At 46.0% G+C, this 16,582-nt stretch overlaps 1 pseudogene; it reads right to left on the minus strand.

Moving 5' to 3' along the window:
• Positions 1 to 7,028: 7,028 nt before the first annotated feature.
• On the minus strand, positions 7,029 to 16,561 carry LOC112079063 (semaphorin-3aa-like; annotated as a pseudogene).
• Positions 16,562 to 16,582: the final 21 nt, after the last annotated feature.

The raw sequence follows: 16,582 nt of genomic DNA on the forward strand, positions 1-16,582 counted from the left end.
TTCCTCTACGCCCCATGGCATCTATGTTTTCTCAACGCCCCATGGCAATGTTTTCTCTACGCCCCATGGCAATGTTTTTTCTACGCCCCATGGCAAGTGTATGTTTTCTCAACGCCCATGGCATTGTTTTCTCTACGCCCCATGGCAATGTTTTCTCTACGCCCCATGGCAATGTTTCCTCTACGCCCCATGGCAATGTTTTCTCAACGCCCATGGCAATGTTTTTCTCTAGCCCCATGGCAGTGCTATGTTTCTCAACGCCCATGCAATGTTTTCTCTACGCCCCATGGCAATGTTTTTCTACGCCCATGGCAGTGCTATGTTTCTCACGCCCATGGCAATGTTTTCTCTTACGCCCCATGGCAATGTTTTCCTCTAAGCGCCCATGGCAATGTTTTCTCTACGCCCCATGGCAATGTTTTTTCTACGCCCCATGGCAGTGCTATGTTTTCTCAACGCCCCATGGCAATGTTTTCTCTACGCCCATGGCAATGTTTTCTCTACGCCCATGGCAATGTTTTCTCTACGCCCCATGGCAATGTTTTTCTCAACGCCCCATGGATGTTTCTCTAAGCCATGGCAGTGCTATGTTTTCTCAACGCCCCATGCAATGTTTTCTCTACGCCCATGGCAATGTTTTCTACGCCCCATGGCAGTGCTATGTTTCTCAACGCCCATGGCAATGTTTTCTCTACGCCCATGGCAATGTTTTCTCTCGCCCCATGGCAATGTTTTCTCTACGCCCCATGGCAGGTTTTCTCTACCCCATGGCAGTGCTATGTTTTCTCAACGCCCATGCAAGTTTTCTCTACGCCCATGGCAATGTTTTCTCTACGCCCATGGCAATGTTTTCTCTACGCCCCATGCAATGGTTTTCTCAACGCCCCATGGCAGCGTTTTTCTCAACGCCCATGGCAGCTTTTTCTCTACGCCCCATGGCAATGTTTTTCTACGCCCCATGGCAATGTTTTCTCTACGCCCCATGGCAATGTTTTTTCTACGCCCCATGGCAGTGCTATGTTTTCTCAACGCCCCTGAATGTTTTCCACGCCCATGGCAATGTTTTCTCTACGCCCATGGCAATGTTTTCTCTACGCCCCATGGCAATGTTTTCTCTCTACGCCCCATGGCAGCGTTTTCTCTACGCCCATGGCAGTGCTATGTTTTCTCAACGCCCCATGGCAAGTTTTCTCTACGCCCATGGCAATTTTTCTCTACGCCCATGGAATGTTTTCTCTACGCCCATGCAATGTTTTCTCACGCCCATGGCAGCGTTTTCTCAACGCCCCATGGCAGCGTTTTCTCTCTACGCCCCATGGCAATGTTTTTCTCTACCCCCATGGCAATGTTTTCTCTACGCCCCATGGCAATGTTTTCTCTACGCCCATGGAAATGTTTTCTCTACGCCCCATGGCAATGTTTTCTCTACGCCCATGGCAGTGCTATGTTTTTCTACGCCCATGGCATGTTTTCTCTACGCCCCATGGCAATGTTTTCTAACGCCCCATGGCAATGTTTTCTCTACGCCCCATGGCAGTGCTATGTTTTCTCAACCCCCTTGGCAATGTTTTCTCTACGCCCCATGGCAGTGCTATGTTTCTCTACGCCCCATGCGATGTTTTCTCAACGCCCATGGCAATGTTTTTTCTCTACGCCCATGGCAATGTTTTCTCTACACCCCATGGCATGTTTTCTCTACGCCCCATGGCAATGTTTTCTCTACGCCATGGCAATGTTTTCTCTACGCCCCATGGAATGTTTTCTCAACGCCCCATGGCAATGTTTTCTCTACGCCCCATGGCAGTGCTATGTTTCTCACGCCCATGGCAATGTTTTCTCTACGCCCAGTGCAATGTTTTTTCTACGCCCCATGGCAGTGCTATGTTTTCTCAACGCCCCATGGCAATGTTTTCTCTACGCCCAATGAAAATGTTTTCTCTACGCCATGGCAATGTTTTCCTACCCCCATGGCAATGTTTTCTCTACGCCCCATGGCAATGTTTTCTCACGCCCCATGGCAATTTTCTCTACGCCCCATGCAGTGCTATGTTTTCTCACGCCCCATGGCAATGTTTTCTCTACGCCCCATGGCAATGTTTTTTCTACGCCCCATGGAGTGCTATGTTTTCTCAACGCCCCATGGCAATGTTTTCTCTACGCCCCATGGCAATGTTTTCTCTACGCCCCATGGCAATGTTTTCTCTACGCCCCATGGCATGTTTTCTCAACGCCATGGCAATGTTTTCTCTACGCCCCATGGCAGTGCTATGTTTTTCTCACGCCCATGGCAATGTTTTCTCTACGCCCCATGGCAATGTTTTTTCTACGCCCATGGCAGTGCTATGTTTCTCAACGCCCATGGCAATGTTTTCTCTAACGCCCCATGGCAATGTTTTCTCTACGCCCCATGGCAATGTTTTCTCTACGCCCCATGGCAGCGTTTTCTCTACGCCCATGGCAGTGCTATGTTTTTCTCACGCCCCATGGAAGTTTTCTCTACGCCCATGGCAATGTTTTCTCTACGCCCCATGGCAATGTTTTCTCTACGCCCCATGCAATGTTTTCTCAACGCCCCATGGCAGGTTTTTCTCAACACCCATGGCAGGTTTTCTTCTACGCCCCATGGCATGTTTTTCTCTACGCCCATGGCAATGTTTTCTCTACGCCCCATGCAATGTTTTCTCTACGCCCCATGGCAATGTTTTCTCTACGCCCCATGGCAATGTTTTCTCTACGCCATGGCAATGTTTTCTCTACCCCATGGCAGTGTTTCTCTACGCCCCATGCAATGTTTCTCTACGCCCATGCAATGTTTTCTCTACGCCCCATGCAATGTTTTTTCTACGCCCCATGGCAGTGCTATGTTTTCTCAACGCCCCATGGCAATGTTTTCTCTACGCCCCATGAAATGTTTTCTCTACGCCCATGGCAATGTTTTTCTCTACGCCCCATGGCAATGTTCTCTACGCCCCATGGCAATGTTTTCTCAACGCCCCATGGCAATGTTTCCTCTACGCCCCATGGCAGTGCTATGTTTTCTCAACGCCCCATGGCAATGTTTTCTCTACGCCCCATGGCATAGTTTTTTTCTACGCCCATGGCAGTGCTATGTTTTTTCAACGCCCCATGGCAATGTTTTCTCTACGCCCATGGCAATGTTTTCTCTACGCCCCATGGCAATGTTTTCTCTACGCCCCCATGGCAATGTTTTCTCAACGCCCCATGGCAATGTTTTCTCTACGCCCATGGCAGTGCTATGTTTTCTCAACGCCCCATGGCAATGTTTTCTCTACGCCCCATGGCAATGTTTTTTCTACGCCCCATGGCAGTGCTATGTTTTCTCAACGCCCCATGGCAATGTTTTCTCTACGCCCATGGCAATGTTTTCTCTACGCCCATGGCAATGTTTTCTCTACGCCCATGGCAGCGTTTTCTCTACGCCCCATGGCAGTGCTATGTTTTCAACGCCCCATGGCACGTTTTCTCTACGCCCCATGGCAATGTTTTCTCTACGCCCCATGGCAATGTTTTCTCTACGCCCCATGCAATGTTTTCTCAACGCCCCTGGCAGCGTTTTCTCAACATCCCATGCAGCGTTTTCTCTACGCCCCATGGCAATGTTTTCTCTACGCCCCATGGCAATGTTTTCTCTACGCCCATGACAATGTTTTCTCTACGCCCCATGGCAATGTTTTCTCTACGCCCCATGCAATGTTTTCTCTACGCCATGGCAATGTTTTCTCTACACCCCATGGCAGTGTTTTTCTACGCCCATTGCAATGTTTTCTCTACGCCCCATAGCAATGTTTTCTCTACGCCCCAGCAGGAGACCACATACCTTCTATAGCCCTTATATCCATTGTCCCATTCTGTCTATTATAAAGAAGTGATGTTGAACTTCCATAGGTCATCTTTACAGTACGGGGATCTGTGTGCCATCTAGTGCAATCACATGACAACAACGGTGACTTGCATTTCAATACAGTCTACAATAGGCCAACCTACACACAACCACAAAGAAACAAACCAGTGGGTTAGCAAAATGTGGTGGTTTCCTATTCATTCATCTGACTAAGACACAGTACAAACATATTCTTCCATATAACAGATATGAGTGGAGCCTGGAGCAGTGGAGGCTGCTGAAGGGGGAACGGCTCATAATAATGTCTGGAACGGAACAGATGGAATGACATCAAACACCTGGCAACCGTGTGTTTGATGTATTTGATACTATTCACATTCCACTGATTCCGCTACAGCCATTACCACGAGCCCATCCTCCCCAATTAAGGTGCCACCAACCTCCTGTCATCAAGAGAGCCTCTTTGCCATGGTAACACTAGGCATATTTCAATCCATCTCTAAATCCGAGATAGCTTGTTGTGAGACTCATCGGTGTTACATTCCTACCTACCAGCTGTCTAGCCTTGTCTACGCTGCAATACAGACCTGTCATTGACACAACAGAACAGAATGCCTCAGTTCAAAGCTACATGAATATGCATAGATGTAGCTTAATTATGCTTGTTGTAATGGCCGCGTTCCAGGTTGATGTTTTTGCAGRCGTGCTGCACGTTTCCGAGGATTGCTGTGTCATTAATAGGTTGTATGTATCAAGCGTCTCAGAGTAGCTGACATAGGATCAGATTTTGTGTTTTAGATTATAATGAGTATGATTATATGGACAGGGGAGACCTGACCCTAGATCAGAACTCATACTCTGAGACACTTGATACATACAACCCSTGATGATTAGCGCAACACAACTGCAAAAAGGTTAAGTGTACCCCCTGGGCCACTTAACCTGGATCATACCGATGTTTCAAGCAGTGAGCAAGTGTGTGCCTCTGCTTTGAGGAATCTAGGGGTGTATCTCAGTAATCTAAAATGGGTTCCTCTCCTTGTCTCCTTTCCGCCATTGGCATCCACCATATTGCTTTAKATTTTCAGATGAGTACAGATGAAGAAGAGACGAGGGCAGGAAGCTACTCCAGACTATTGAGATGCACCCGAAGAGAGCAGTCACTGCAATGTCAATGACATAATAAACCCTGTGTTTAAACAGTCTTTATTACCAAGGGGTACAAATATACTGTAGTGTGTTGTATATCATTGGTAGTCACCTATAACACCATTCCAAAGGTGTGTGCGAGCACGTGCACACGCACACACTCACCACAGGAGATTGGGTGGCACCTTAATTGGGGAGGATGGGCTCGTGGTAATGGCCGGAGCGGAATGAGTGGAATGGTATCAAACACATGGTTTCTATGTGTTTGATGCCATTGCATGAGCGTCGTTCCAGACATTATTATGAGCCGTCCTCCCCTCAGCAGCCTCCACTGTCACACACACACACACACACACATACAGCCCTTGTGCTCTCGGGGCAGTACCCATGGTAACGAACCCTGTGAATTCACAACACGTTTGTGACTCTTGGGGCTTGGGAACATAGATTGTGCTACTCTCATCAGTTAAGCTGAGGTTTCCACACGCACACTCTCTCTGTGTGACTGGATGGCTGCAGTGTGTGTGTGTGTGTGTGTGTGTGGGTGTGTGTGTGTGTGTGTGTGTGTGTGTGTGTGTGTTGTGTGTGTGTGTGTGTGTGTGTGTGTGTGTGTTGTGTGTGTGTGTGTGTTGTGTGTGTGCTGTCGTGTGTGTTGTGTGTGGTGTGTGTCAGAGGGTTCAGGGAGTTTGTGCCCACGCAGAGAGTGGTAGAGAACCTTTTAAGGTACCTGCAGGGAATCAGTGTTAGAGCACCATTTTAGGTAACACGCTGTGCCACTGTAGGCCCAATTAGAGTGGAGATGACGACCTCATGAAGGCCTTTAGTGGCACTGTGTTAACTGTTAACCATCTGTGTCTCCACACCAGTGGAATCTTCTAAACTATAGACATAGAGTAACACACAGTGCAAGACATTGTGSCTGATGAACATAAACAGCTGATGGTCATTGCATTCCAGTCACATAATTGATATACAGGGAACTTAGACTACTAACTAAAGTGTTAGAACAGGGGTGTCAAACTCKTTCCATTGAGGACCTAGTGTCTGTTTTTTMTGTTAAGACCTAGACAACCAGGTGGGGGGAGTTCCTRACTAATTAGTGACCTTAATTCATCAGTCAAGTCCAATYGAGGAGTTAAAACCCMCAGACACTCAGCCCTCCYTGGAATGAGTTTGACACGTGAACTAGAATGACAACAGCTAAAATGTAATCCCCTGAAAAGCTAGGTAGAAATGGAAGTCCTTTGGAACAGAGAATAGTGACCTCTTGTGGCTACTCCAAAACATTAACCTCCAGTTTAATTATTCATGGCAAGGGGGTGTTTTCATCGACAAGGAAGGCTGCCTCTTACTTATACAGCATAACATATCAATGACCTTTTTTTAACACATCATTTCTGCCTTTAGTCAATGAAATCTCTCTATGGGCGCCGTGGTCAACCCACTGAAGGATGTGGACAGAGAGCTTGTGATTCTACTTCAGTATTTACTATACTCAGCACTGAGAGCCCACTATGGCTGCGTTTACACAGGCAGCCCAATTCTGATCTATTGCCACTAATTGGTCTTTTAATCAATCAGATTGGATCTTTAGCCAATAATATCAGAATTGGGCTGCCTCTGTGTAAACACAGCCATTGTGATTCAGCARATACCTTAGAACGGAGTCACATCTTCTTCCATGGTCTGGGTTCAGATGGTATCCCCTGGTGAAGGAGTAGGCTTCACTGTCCGTTGGAAAGTATTTTTAAAAACGTTTTTAAAGAAGATATAATACTGTGTAATTCACCATAATATAATTCCAGTAAAAAGATGTTTTTCATCAGCTCAACCTTTTATCTGTGTGTTTGAGCGTGCAAACTGACTGCTCCCAGTCCCACCTGTGACTAAACATGATAGTCACAGGTGGAAATGACTGTACAACACAAACAAAATACATTTTGTCAACTCAGATTCACATGCATCATAGTGTACCATATATAACTGGACAGAAGTTAGAAAAAAACTACAAAAAGGCTAAGTTTTACAGGAAATGTTTAATTAGACAACTGAACGCATGCCAGGAAGAACCATGTTACAGCAGGGATATCTGTTCTCTCCTTGTCCACCCTACACACCGTGAGAGACCGGAAACATACCACAAACCACCAGGAAACCTTGCTATCTGCTGTCCATTATTGCAGTGACACATCAGGCTTGTTGTATACTGAAGGGGAAACACATTGTTGTATGAAAAGTTGAAGGTCTTAATACAAGTTTTGGGGTTGGAGTAACATCACTGGGGTGTATTCATTAGCAGACACCATAGCAAAACGTTTAGCTACAGAAAACGATTTGCAACAAAAATGTGCGTTTGTTATTGGACAWGTTCAGGTTAGTCCCTCCCCATTTCGGCCTGTTTGCTTCTGTTTGGTTCCTAGTGAATACACCCCTGGTACATGTTGGCATCTTTGTTTTGGCAAAAAGGAATAATATTCACATCTCTCTTACACATGTTGCCTACAGGACTTTTACCTCTCACAGGAAACATCTAGAGACAATAGAAAAGATGCACTTAAGTAGCATTCACATGCAGCTTTAACTCAGCGTCCTCAGACTACGTTTAGATTTGAACCTTTTCCTTACTAGTTCTTACATAGAAATTCACAGCTAATGWTTTATCAGGTTTTGGGTAGTATTATCTTACATAAAATGAGTATTTMGGATGAACGAATGAAATAGGTGGATGGGATTCCAAASTTCAARGAAAACACCTCCTGGGTAGAAAAATCACCCATTTACGAAAAGACCAGAAGAGACAGAAACGTAGAAGAGGGTTTGAGAAACTTGTGCTTATCATCCTGAAGGCTCTCAGTCTGGATACTGTAAAACACACAACAACCCCCTGCTCCCACTCTCATACCGTGGTTCACTTCCAAAACACGCCCCCCGGAAAAAAAGGGAGTCCTTGACAGAGGAAGTCCGTCCTCATTGGTCCGTTTGTGTTTCTCAACGTGCCGCAGTCTTTTTCTTGATTATTGATGAGCCAAAATACCAGAATATCAAAAATAAATGCAACCCTTTCACAAAACAATGAGAAATAAATAATCCGTGGTGTTCTYGTTGTATATATTTACATACATAAAGAGTCGTTTTGWTTTTGTATGTATATGTACAGAATCAATAGGCAGTCTGTTTTCCAGACTGAGCACGAACATATGACTGGATTTATAAGTTCACACGCAACTCCAGGAGAAAGCAAAGAAAGAAAAATAACTTAAAGGGACAGGTCAAAAATTCTACTACGTAATTGTTTACCCCTACAGGGATGCAGTGGTTTGTATGGAGAGAGAGAAGTAAATATCAAATAAAAACAGAAAATAGATTTTTCTTTCATAGGACTCCTTTAACATAAAAAAAACMTACATAGCGAGTAACTGGCGAGAAATAGCTTATTCAAATCATGAACATTGATTGACTACGACATGCACAATGCTTTTCAAGCCTTGGGAGGAAGAGAAGCTTGATTTTGCTCCACAGATCACAGGCTATTGTGGATTTTGTCGTTTTATATTGAATAATTCTGTTATTGAACTACAAACAATATGCAGGGCATCGTTGTGGATTGTTAACCAGCTAACTGTGCCCCATTTTAATATGTTTGACGTATAAGACAGTCAAGCTCTATGTACAAGCCCAAAGTGCTCATTCATGAGAGTCGTTGTGAATCGAATCAGTTGAATAAAGTTGAGCCGYCGAACTGTATTGTGGGAATTGCAGTTCACTCTCTGAAAATGACTGTGCTTCTTTTGATGTGTTTCGGTTCTAGTTTGCAGTCGACTGGACACATTATTCTTTATCCTTATAGTTCTTCCCGTCTCTATATAGTGGACATCTTCTTCCTTCTGCGCATGTCAACAAGGCCAGTAGCTGACGTCCCTACTGAACTTTAAAGTCTTAATCCCTTCTGAAATGTCTTCTGAAATGTCCTGTAGGGGCCATTGTCCAGACTTGTCCAGAGGTCTGAATATGTAACATGTATCATCCTCACTGAAAATTAATGTTTTTAACCCCATCCCAGTCCTATAAGGAAGTAGCGTCTGTACAGGAGGGCTATGTGTCCGCCAGATAACTCGGTCCCCCTTGCAACACGGATCTGGACTACACAGTTCCTCAAATTGTACCCCCTGGGCCACTATATCCACATGGTTAGCATGTACAGTACGCATACGATTCCAGTTTAGCCTCAGTCTTCAATGTCCTGTTAGTCGCCAGTCTTCTCCAAGTCTTCACAGGGTATTTGCAGTGTGTGTGTGTGTGTGTGTGTGTGTGTGTGTGTGTGTGTGTGTGTGTGTGTGTGTGTGTCTTTTACGTGTATGTTTTAGAGCATTCCATTGGGGCGGTATTTTCCTGTCTACATATTATGTGTGAATGAGCATATGTCCATGACCATGAGTATTGCATTATGTGGGTTCCTACAGTATATCTTTATGGGATAGAAAGTCTATATTTTAATGTACAATATGTGTGTAAGTGTGTGTGTTGCTGTGTGTGTGTCTCAGACACTCCGCGGGGGTCTCTGTTGCTCGTGGGTCCTCCTGTTTCGCCCCTTTTTATTCTCCTGCATCCGCCTCCACTTGGCATTGTGCTGGGGTCCACCTCTGGCCCCACCACCAGGCACCTGGGTTCCCCCCAGGGCACCTTGGCCCTTCTGGGGGCTTTGGGTGTTGGGTGTAGCCTGAGAGTTCTGGGCATTCTGGTTGTTGTTTTTAGGGGCCTGTGCCTGGGTCAGCGTACCCGCATGGTGTTGCACCTTCTGTGGGTTCGTGCTCCGGGGGCTCCCCTCTTTGTTCTGTTGCTGCTGCACCGTAGGATGCCCGCTCTGCTGCTTCTGGGCATTGGGTGCACCTGCGCCAAGAGGACTACTTTTAGGCTTTAGGCCTGAGCTTAGAGCTCCGCCGTCAGGCCTAGCCAGACTTTGGTCATTGGTGGTGATGGTGGGAGTTTTCAGACGCCGCTGCTTGCGCTCCTTCCGCCACACACGCTCGCAGAACTCCTCCACGCTGTTCAGGTCAGGGTGGTCGAGGAGGGAGAGGAAATCCCTGTACCACAGCTTGTGTTTTGTCGAGTGCCCTGCACCAGCAGGCCCACCTGCACCACCAGACCCACTACCTGCGCCACCAGACCCTCCAGCTCCACCCTGAGGCCCACCAGGCAGCAGCTCACCAAGRCTCTGTGTGGGGATGACCTGGAGGGAGAGGCGGAGGAGGGGCTGGATGAAGCCGTGCTCCACAGCGTGGCAGGTGTAGACGCCTGAGTCGGCCTGGGTGAGGATGCGGATGAGCAGGCCCTGCTCCGTGCGGATCACCCTGTCCTCCGACTTGATCTGGAGAGAGAGATGGAGAGGGAAATGAGGGGAGGGAGGAAAGGGAGGGGGGAATAGAAAGGGTCTGGTGGATTCAATATCCACTCAATATGGTTACATTTGAGTGCATGGCCATTTATTATTAACAAACTGAAGCAATTTCGGGTAAGGTTTAGTGTGATTGCAAAGTTATTGAAAATTATTGGGACGTTTTTGAGAATGATGGTGAATAAGACACATCTTGCATGCAGAGTYTGTGTGTACCCACCTCATGTTTGCGGTCCTCGTTGGGTCTTTGGAGCTGCCAGTAGATGAGGGCTCTCTGGGACTTGGGACTACACTCCAGGAACATGCTGCTGTTCTCCACTCCGTACACACTCCTGTCCTCCACATGACCCAGCCCGTCCACGTCATCTTCACAGACACAAGGATAGGGTTACCAGAGAAACACCACAGTGGGTTTTTGTGTGTGTGTGTGTGTGTGTGTGTGTGTGTGTGTGTGTGTGTGTGTGTGTCATTGTCATTGTCATTGTCATTGTCATTGTAAATAAGAATTTGTTCTTAACTGACTTGCCTAGTTAAATAAAATAAATACAAAGAAAATGTATGGATTTTATGTGTATTGGGGTGATGGTTGCATGTCTGCACGCACTTGTGTGTGTGTGTGTGTGTGAGAGGAAAGCGTAAAATAAAAATCTAAAGAGTTTGTACCATGATGCTGCAGGTCAGAGCACTGGGAGAGGGGATCTCCATTCCTGATGTCCTGGCGTCTCGTTCTCCTATGAAACAACCAAAGAAACATACACATGTTAGATTGTGTTCCCAGTGAGTTAATAAACGTCCTTCACACACAACATATCAACCTGTTTGTGTTGGTCAGGCCACTCACTGCTCTGTTTCCTCAGACGTATTTCCCTCCCCGGTTCCATCGGGAAGGAGCCAGTGATRGAGGGCTCTATGTACTGTGACATTTCTACCACCAGAGGGCAATCTTAACCAGTGGCACAGCTGACACATTTGTGCAGTACAACTGAAGAACAGAGCAGAACTGTATATTTCACCATCAGTCCTCTGTTAAGTCTGATGCTATTGAGTGGGTGGATAAATAAAAAGAGAGAAAATCACTGGCACATTTAAAAACATGTCAACTTTTTGCTTCTATTAAAGGAATGATTCATTGTGATTCATCGTTCAGGGACATGTCATTTCTAAACACGAAACACAGATAGCCTGGGCCTTGAAAATCCTGACTATGTCCTCCACGACTTGAAAGACCATTTAGTCCATACCGTGTGTGTGTGTGCTCCATGTACTGTACATGTTCATGCCGATTGTGTGTCCGAGTCATATTATAAGCCCTGTTTTTACAGCTGCGTTTTCACAGCTACATTTTCACAACCTGGCTTTGTACTGGCTAACAGATAACATGCTTCCCTGTGCTCCCTATGTGTTTCCTGGTTCTATGGTTCCCTGGTTCATCACCACTAAGATCATAGGCTCTTACGAGTCGTAAAAATCTGAAGGAAGAGAGGGGAGCACAGCCATAGGTGGAGGTCTCTAGGTCTCGTGTCTATAACCGTACAGGACATTTATATATATGAGAGAGAGAGAGAGAGAGAGAGCGAGAGCGAGAGCGAGAGAGAGTTGTGGGATTGGAGGAGCTGCAAAGGTGAAACAGATGGAGGGAGGGGTTCAGGGAGGGAGGTTTGGTTCAGGCTGATCATTCCTGTATTGGATAGTCAGATTGCTCTTCTCACTCTCTCTTGCGTTCTTTCTCTCTTTCACAAACACACATGTGCACACACACACTCATGCAACAACTCACACCCGTCCACCCACACACACACACACACAAATATAAACAACATGTACACACACCCATTTACCCACCCACACACCCACACACACACATAAATACACTTACACATGCATACATCCCCCCCCGACGCACACAACCTGCTCCTACCCAACACACACACACACAGACACACACAGACACACTCCACCACTATTCCTACATTTCCTCCCAAGCATTCCAGTCTTTGGCTGTCTGAACACGTGCGGGGCAGTCCGAGTGCCTGCTGAGCCGAGCCCGGACGTCTGGTTCTCATTTAGCTGGAGAATCAAATATTTGGAGAGTACTGGAGCGCCCCAGCAGCCCTGACCAAGGGTGTACCACCACCCCTCTACTGCCCTCCTTCTGAGGCTGCTAGTCAAATCTCTCATACTTCCCTAGTGTAGATGTTGATCTTAGGGCAGTTTTGTGTTTTTGGACCTGATGGTTAGGGTTAGGATTGAGGAAGGGTYCGCTGATCCTAGATCTGTGTTTAATAGAGAGTTGTGCTGGATGGAGGTGGATGGCTGGTAGTGGTCAGGCTAATCCTGCTGGGTGGAGGAGAAGGTCATTTGAGGGTGTGTTTGTTCATAGCTCTCGGCTGGTGGGGTGAAGAAGTCAGACGGCTCCTGTTGGCCTATTATTTGGTGTGTGTGTGGCTATGTGGGTGTTTTATAACTCRTGGCTGTAGGGTGAAGTGGTTCTAACACTGCTACTGGCCAGGACTGTGTGTGTGCGGGGAAGCATGTTTTTASCACCCCTGAGCTGTGGAATGCACAACAATCACACAAATTGAATGTGTGTACCAGTGTATTTGTGTACATGTACAAAGGCAAGAAAAGTATGTGAACCCTTTGGAATTACCTGGGTTTCTGCATAAATTGGTCATCACATTTGATCTGATCTTCATCTAAGTCACAACAATAGACACACACAGTGTGCTTAAACTAATAACACACAAATTYTTGTATTTTTCTTGACTATATTGAAAACCTCATTTAAACATTCCCAGTGTAGGTTGGAAAAAGTATGTGAACCCCCCATAGGCTAATGACTTCTCCAAAAGCTTATTGGAGACAGGAGTCAGCTAACCTGGAGTCCAGTCAATGAGACGAGATTGGAGATGTTGGTTAGAGCTGCCTTGCCATATAAAAAACACTCACAACATTTGAGTTTGCTATTCACAAGAAGCATTGCCTGATGTGAACCATGCCTCAAACAAAAGAGGACCTACGATTAGGAATTGTTGACTTGCATAAAGCTGGAAAGGGTATTTCTCTAAAAGCCTTAATGTTCATCATTCCACYGTAAGACAAATTGTCTCTAAATGGAGAAAGTTCAGCACTGTTGCTACTCTCCCTAGGAGTGGCCCTCCTGCAAAGAAGACTGCAAGAGCACAGCGCAGAATGGTCAATGAGGTTAAGAAGAATCCTAGAGTGTCAGCTAAAGACTAACAGAAATATKTGGAACATGCTGACATKTTTGAGTCTACGATATAGAAAACACTAAACAAGAATGYTGWTCATYGGAGGACACCACGGATGAAGCCACTGCTGTCCAAAAAAAAACATTTCTGCACGTCTGAAGTTTGCAAAAGTGAACCTGAATGTTCCGCAGCGCTACTGACAAAATATTCTGTGGACAGAGGAAACTACAGTTGAGTTGTTTGGAAGGAACAAACAACACTATGTGTGGAGAAAAAAAGGCACAGCACACCAACATCAAAACCTCATCCCAACTGTAAAGTATGGTGGAGGGAGCATCATGGTCTGGGGCTGAACTGCCTCAGGGCCTGGACAGCTTGCCTTCATCCACGGAAAAATCAACTCCCAAGTTTATKAAGACATTTTGCAGGAGAATGTTAGGCTATCTGTCTGCCAATTGAAGCTCAAGAGGATTTGGGTGATGCAACAGGACAACGACCCAAAACACAGAAGTAAATCTACAACAGAATGGCTTCAACAGAAGAAAATACGCCTTCTGGAGTGGCCCACTCAGAGTCCTGACCTCAACCCGATTGAGATGCTGTGGCATGACCTCAAGAGAGCAGTTCACACCAGCCATCCCAAGAATATTGCTGAACTGAAAGAGTTCTGTAAAGAGGAATGGTCCAAAATGTCTCCTGTTGTGCAGGTCTGTGCAGGTCTGATCCGCAACTGCGTTTGGTTGAGGTTGTTGCTGCCAAAGGAGGGTCAACCAGTTATTAAATCCAAGGGTTCACATATTTTTTTCACCTTGCACTGTGAATGTTTACACCATGTGTTCAAAATAGACATGAAAACGTATACTTTTTTGTGTGCTATTAGTTTAAACAGACTGTGTTTGTCAATTGTTGTGATCTAGATGAAGATCAAATTGTTTGACCAATTCATGTAGAAATCCAGGTATTTCCAAAGGGTTCACATACTTTTTCTTGCCACTGTATGTGATATGTGGGCATGTGCACACGTGTGCCTAAATGCTTATAGCTTATACTGTATGTGGATTCTGTGCATATATGTGTATGCATACAAACTTGTCTGTCTGTCTGTCTGTCTTGTCTGTCTGTCTGTCTGTCTGTCTGTCTGTCTGTCTGTCTGTCTGTCTGTCTGTCTGTCTGTCTGTCTGTCTGTCTTGTCTGTCTGTCTGTCTGTGTGTATGTACGAGAATGTCTGTGTGTGTGTGTGTTCTACGCTTGGCGGTAGGGAAGTAACGGGAGCACTCTGTTCCATCCCAGGCACAGTAGGGGTCGCGGGCCAGACAGCACTCAGCGCAAGCCTTCCCGTACACCTCACAGCGGTGCAAAGGCATCTGGGAAACGCCTAGCGCCGAGCCCAGTACAGCTGTTGCTGTTTGGTGGAAAGCTCCATTGCCGTGATGGGGGTGGGCTCCTGCAGAAAACACAGTTAGAGAAGATATAACACTCTGATTCATTTAGACAGCCCCCTCATAACTCCCTCTGATTCCCACTCCTCCCTTTAATTTCAGAGCTAGACATTGATGATGCACCCTTCCCTTCCCAACAAAATGACTGGTGTTCTATTAGACTCCTTGAATATTTGCCATGTAAATGCAATCAATTATAACCATAAGCAGTTTCCCAGTGGTGTGACCGTACCCTGAACACGGTCATCTCCTCCAGGACCACCTCTTCCAGGTCATGCCAACTCTCTCTTGGGATGGTAACCACCTTCAGGACCGTGCCCAGGTCTACAACAGGAAACATAAGTCAGTATTCAGTTATCTATCTGACCCTAACCACCTTCAGGACCGTGCCCAGGTCTACAACAGCACATTCAATACACTACAATATAACTGTACAGTCATTCAAGGTCAAAGAAAGGAGGCAACGAATCATTGCAGGATTTCCTTTTTTATTGAAGTTGATGTCAAGGTGAGCTTCGCTCAAGGGGACATTTGCTTGGCTTTGTGCTCATGCAGCGTAACAACCTTGAGCACAAATCATAAATTCCCCCCAAAAAACATGGACTTTTTTTATGTAGCATTCAACCAGTTGGATTGCTAATAAAAAAAAAAAGGATAATCTAAAAATAAATGAATCATATCTCACTGACCTGTTCCAATGAACATGACGTCGTACTGTCCGTCCTCGGCCTCCACCTTGTCCACCACTAGCTGGGAGAACTGGTAGTCCACATCAGTCCTCACCACGATGGGACGACCCCCGATGGGGTGCACGGGTTAAACATGGCCGGGTGGCCCGCGCAAAGGTGATCACATCATCAGGGAGGTCCTTGGTGGAGTCAAAGCCCCCAAACGTTTTACTGGGGCACTATGAAGAACAAGAGGCTATAGGTCAGGTTTAATACATCTATGTGTCTGGAACTGAGGTCCTAGTTGGGGCACTATGAAGAACAGGAGGTTATAGAGTTAACAAGTCACATTTAATACATCTATGTGTCTGGAACTGACGTCATATGTATTTCATGTTGAGCCGTGTTATAATAAGTATGAAATATGGTTATTGAGGTTATTGTGATGAATACTAATGTTTCCCTTTCGTAAGTCACCTAGTACCTTGCTAAACTATTGATATTCATGACTTCTATAAAACTTGACATGTGTGCCATCAGTCACTTGCTTCTTCCTACGTAAATATAGGTTCTAAGTATCAGTTGTGAGTTACTTGTATTTGTCTATTAGCTTCTAAGTAGCAGCTATGAGGTGCTATACTTGTCATAACCCCCCAATGACCCCCCTATGACTCACCGTGCCAGGGCGGGGGTAGGCGCACCCTCCCTGGAAGGGTACCCACTGGTAGGTGGGCCCATCTCGGTGGGGCATAGGGACCCAGGAAGACCCTCCGGATGTCTGCCATGTTGTACATACACACTGCTGAGCCTTTGAATATGTTACTGTAGAGGGGGAGTAGGGAGGGAGGGAGAGAGAGAGG

The sequence above is a fragment of the Salvelinus sp. IW2-2015 genome, unplaced genomic scaffold (assembly GCF_002910315.2).
Source record: "Salvelinus sp. IW2-2015 unplaced genomic scaffold, ASM291031v2 Un_scaffold6829, whole genome shotgun sequence".
NCBI classification, from domain to species: domain Eukaryota; kingdom Metazoa; phylum Chordata; class Actinopteri; order Salmoniformes; family Salmonidae; genus Salvelinus; species Salvelinus sp. IW2-2015.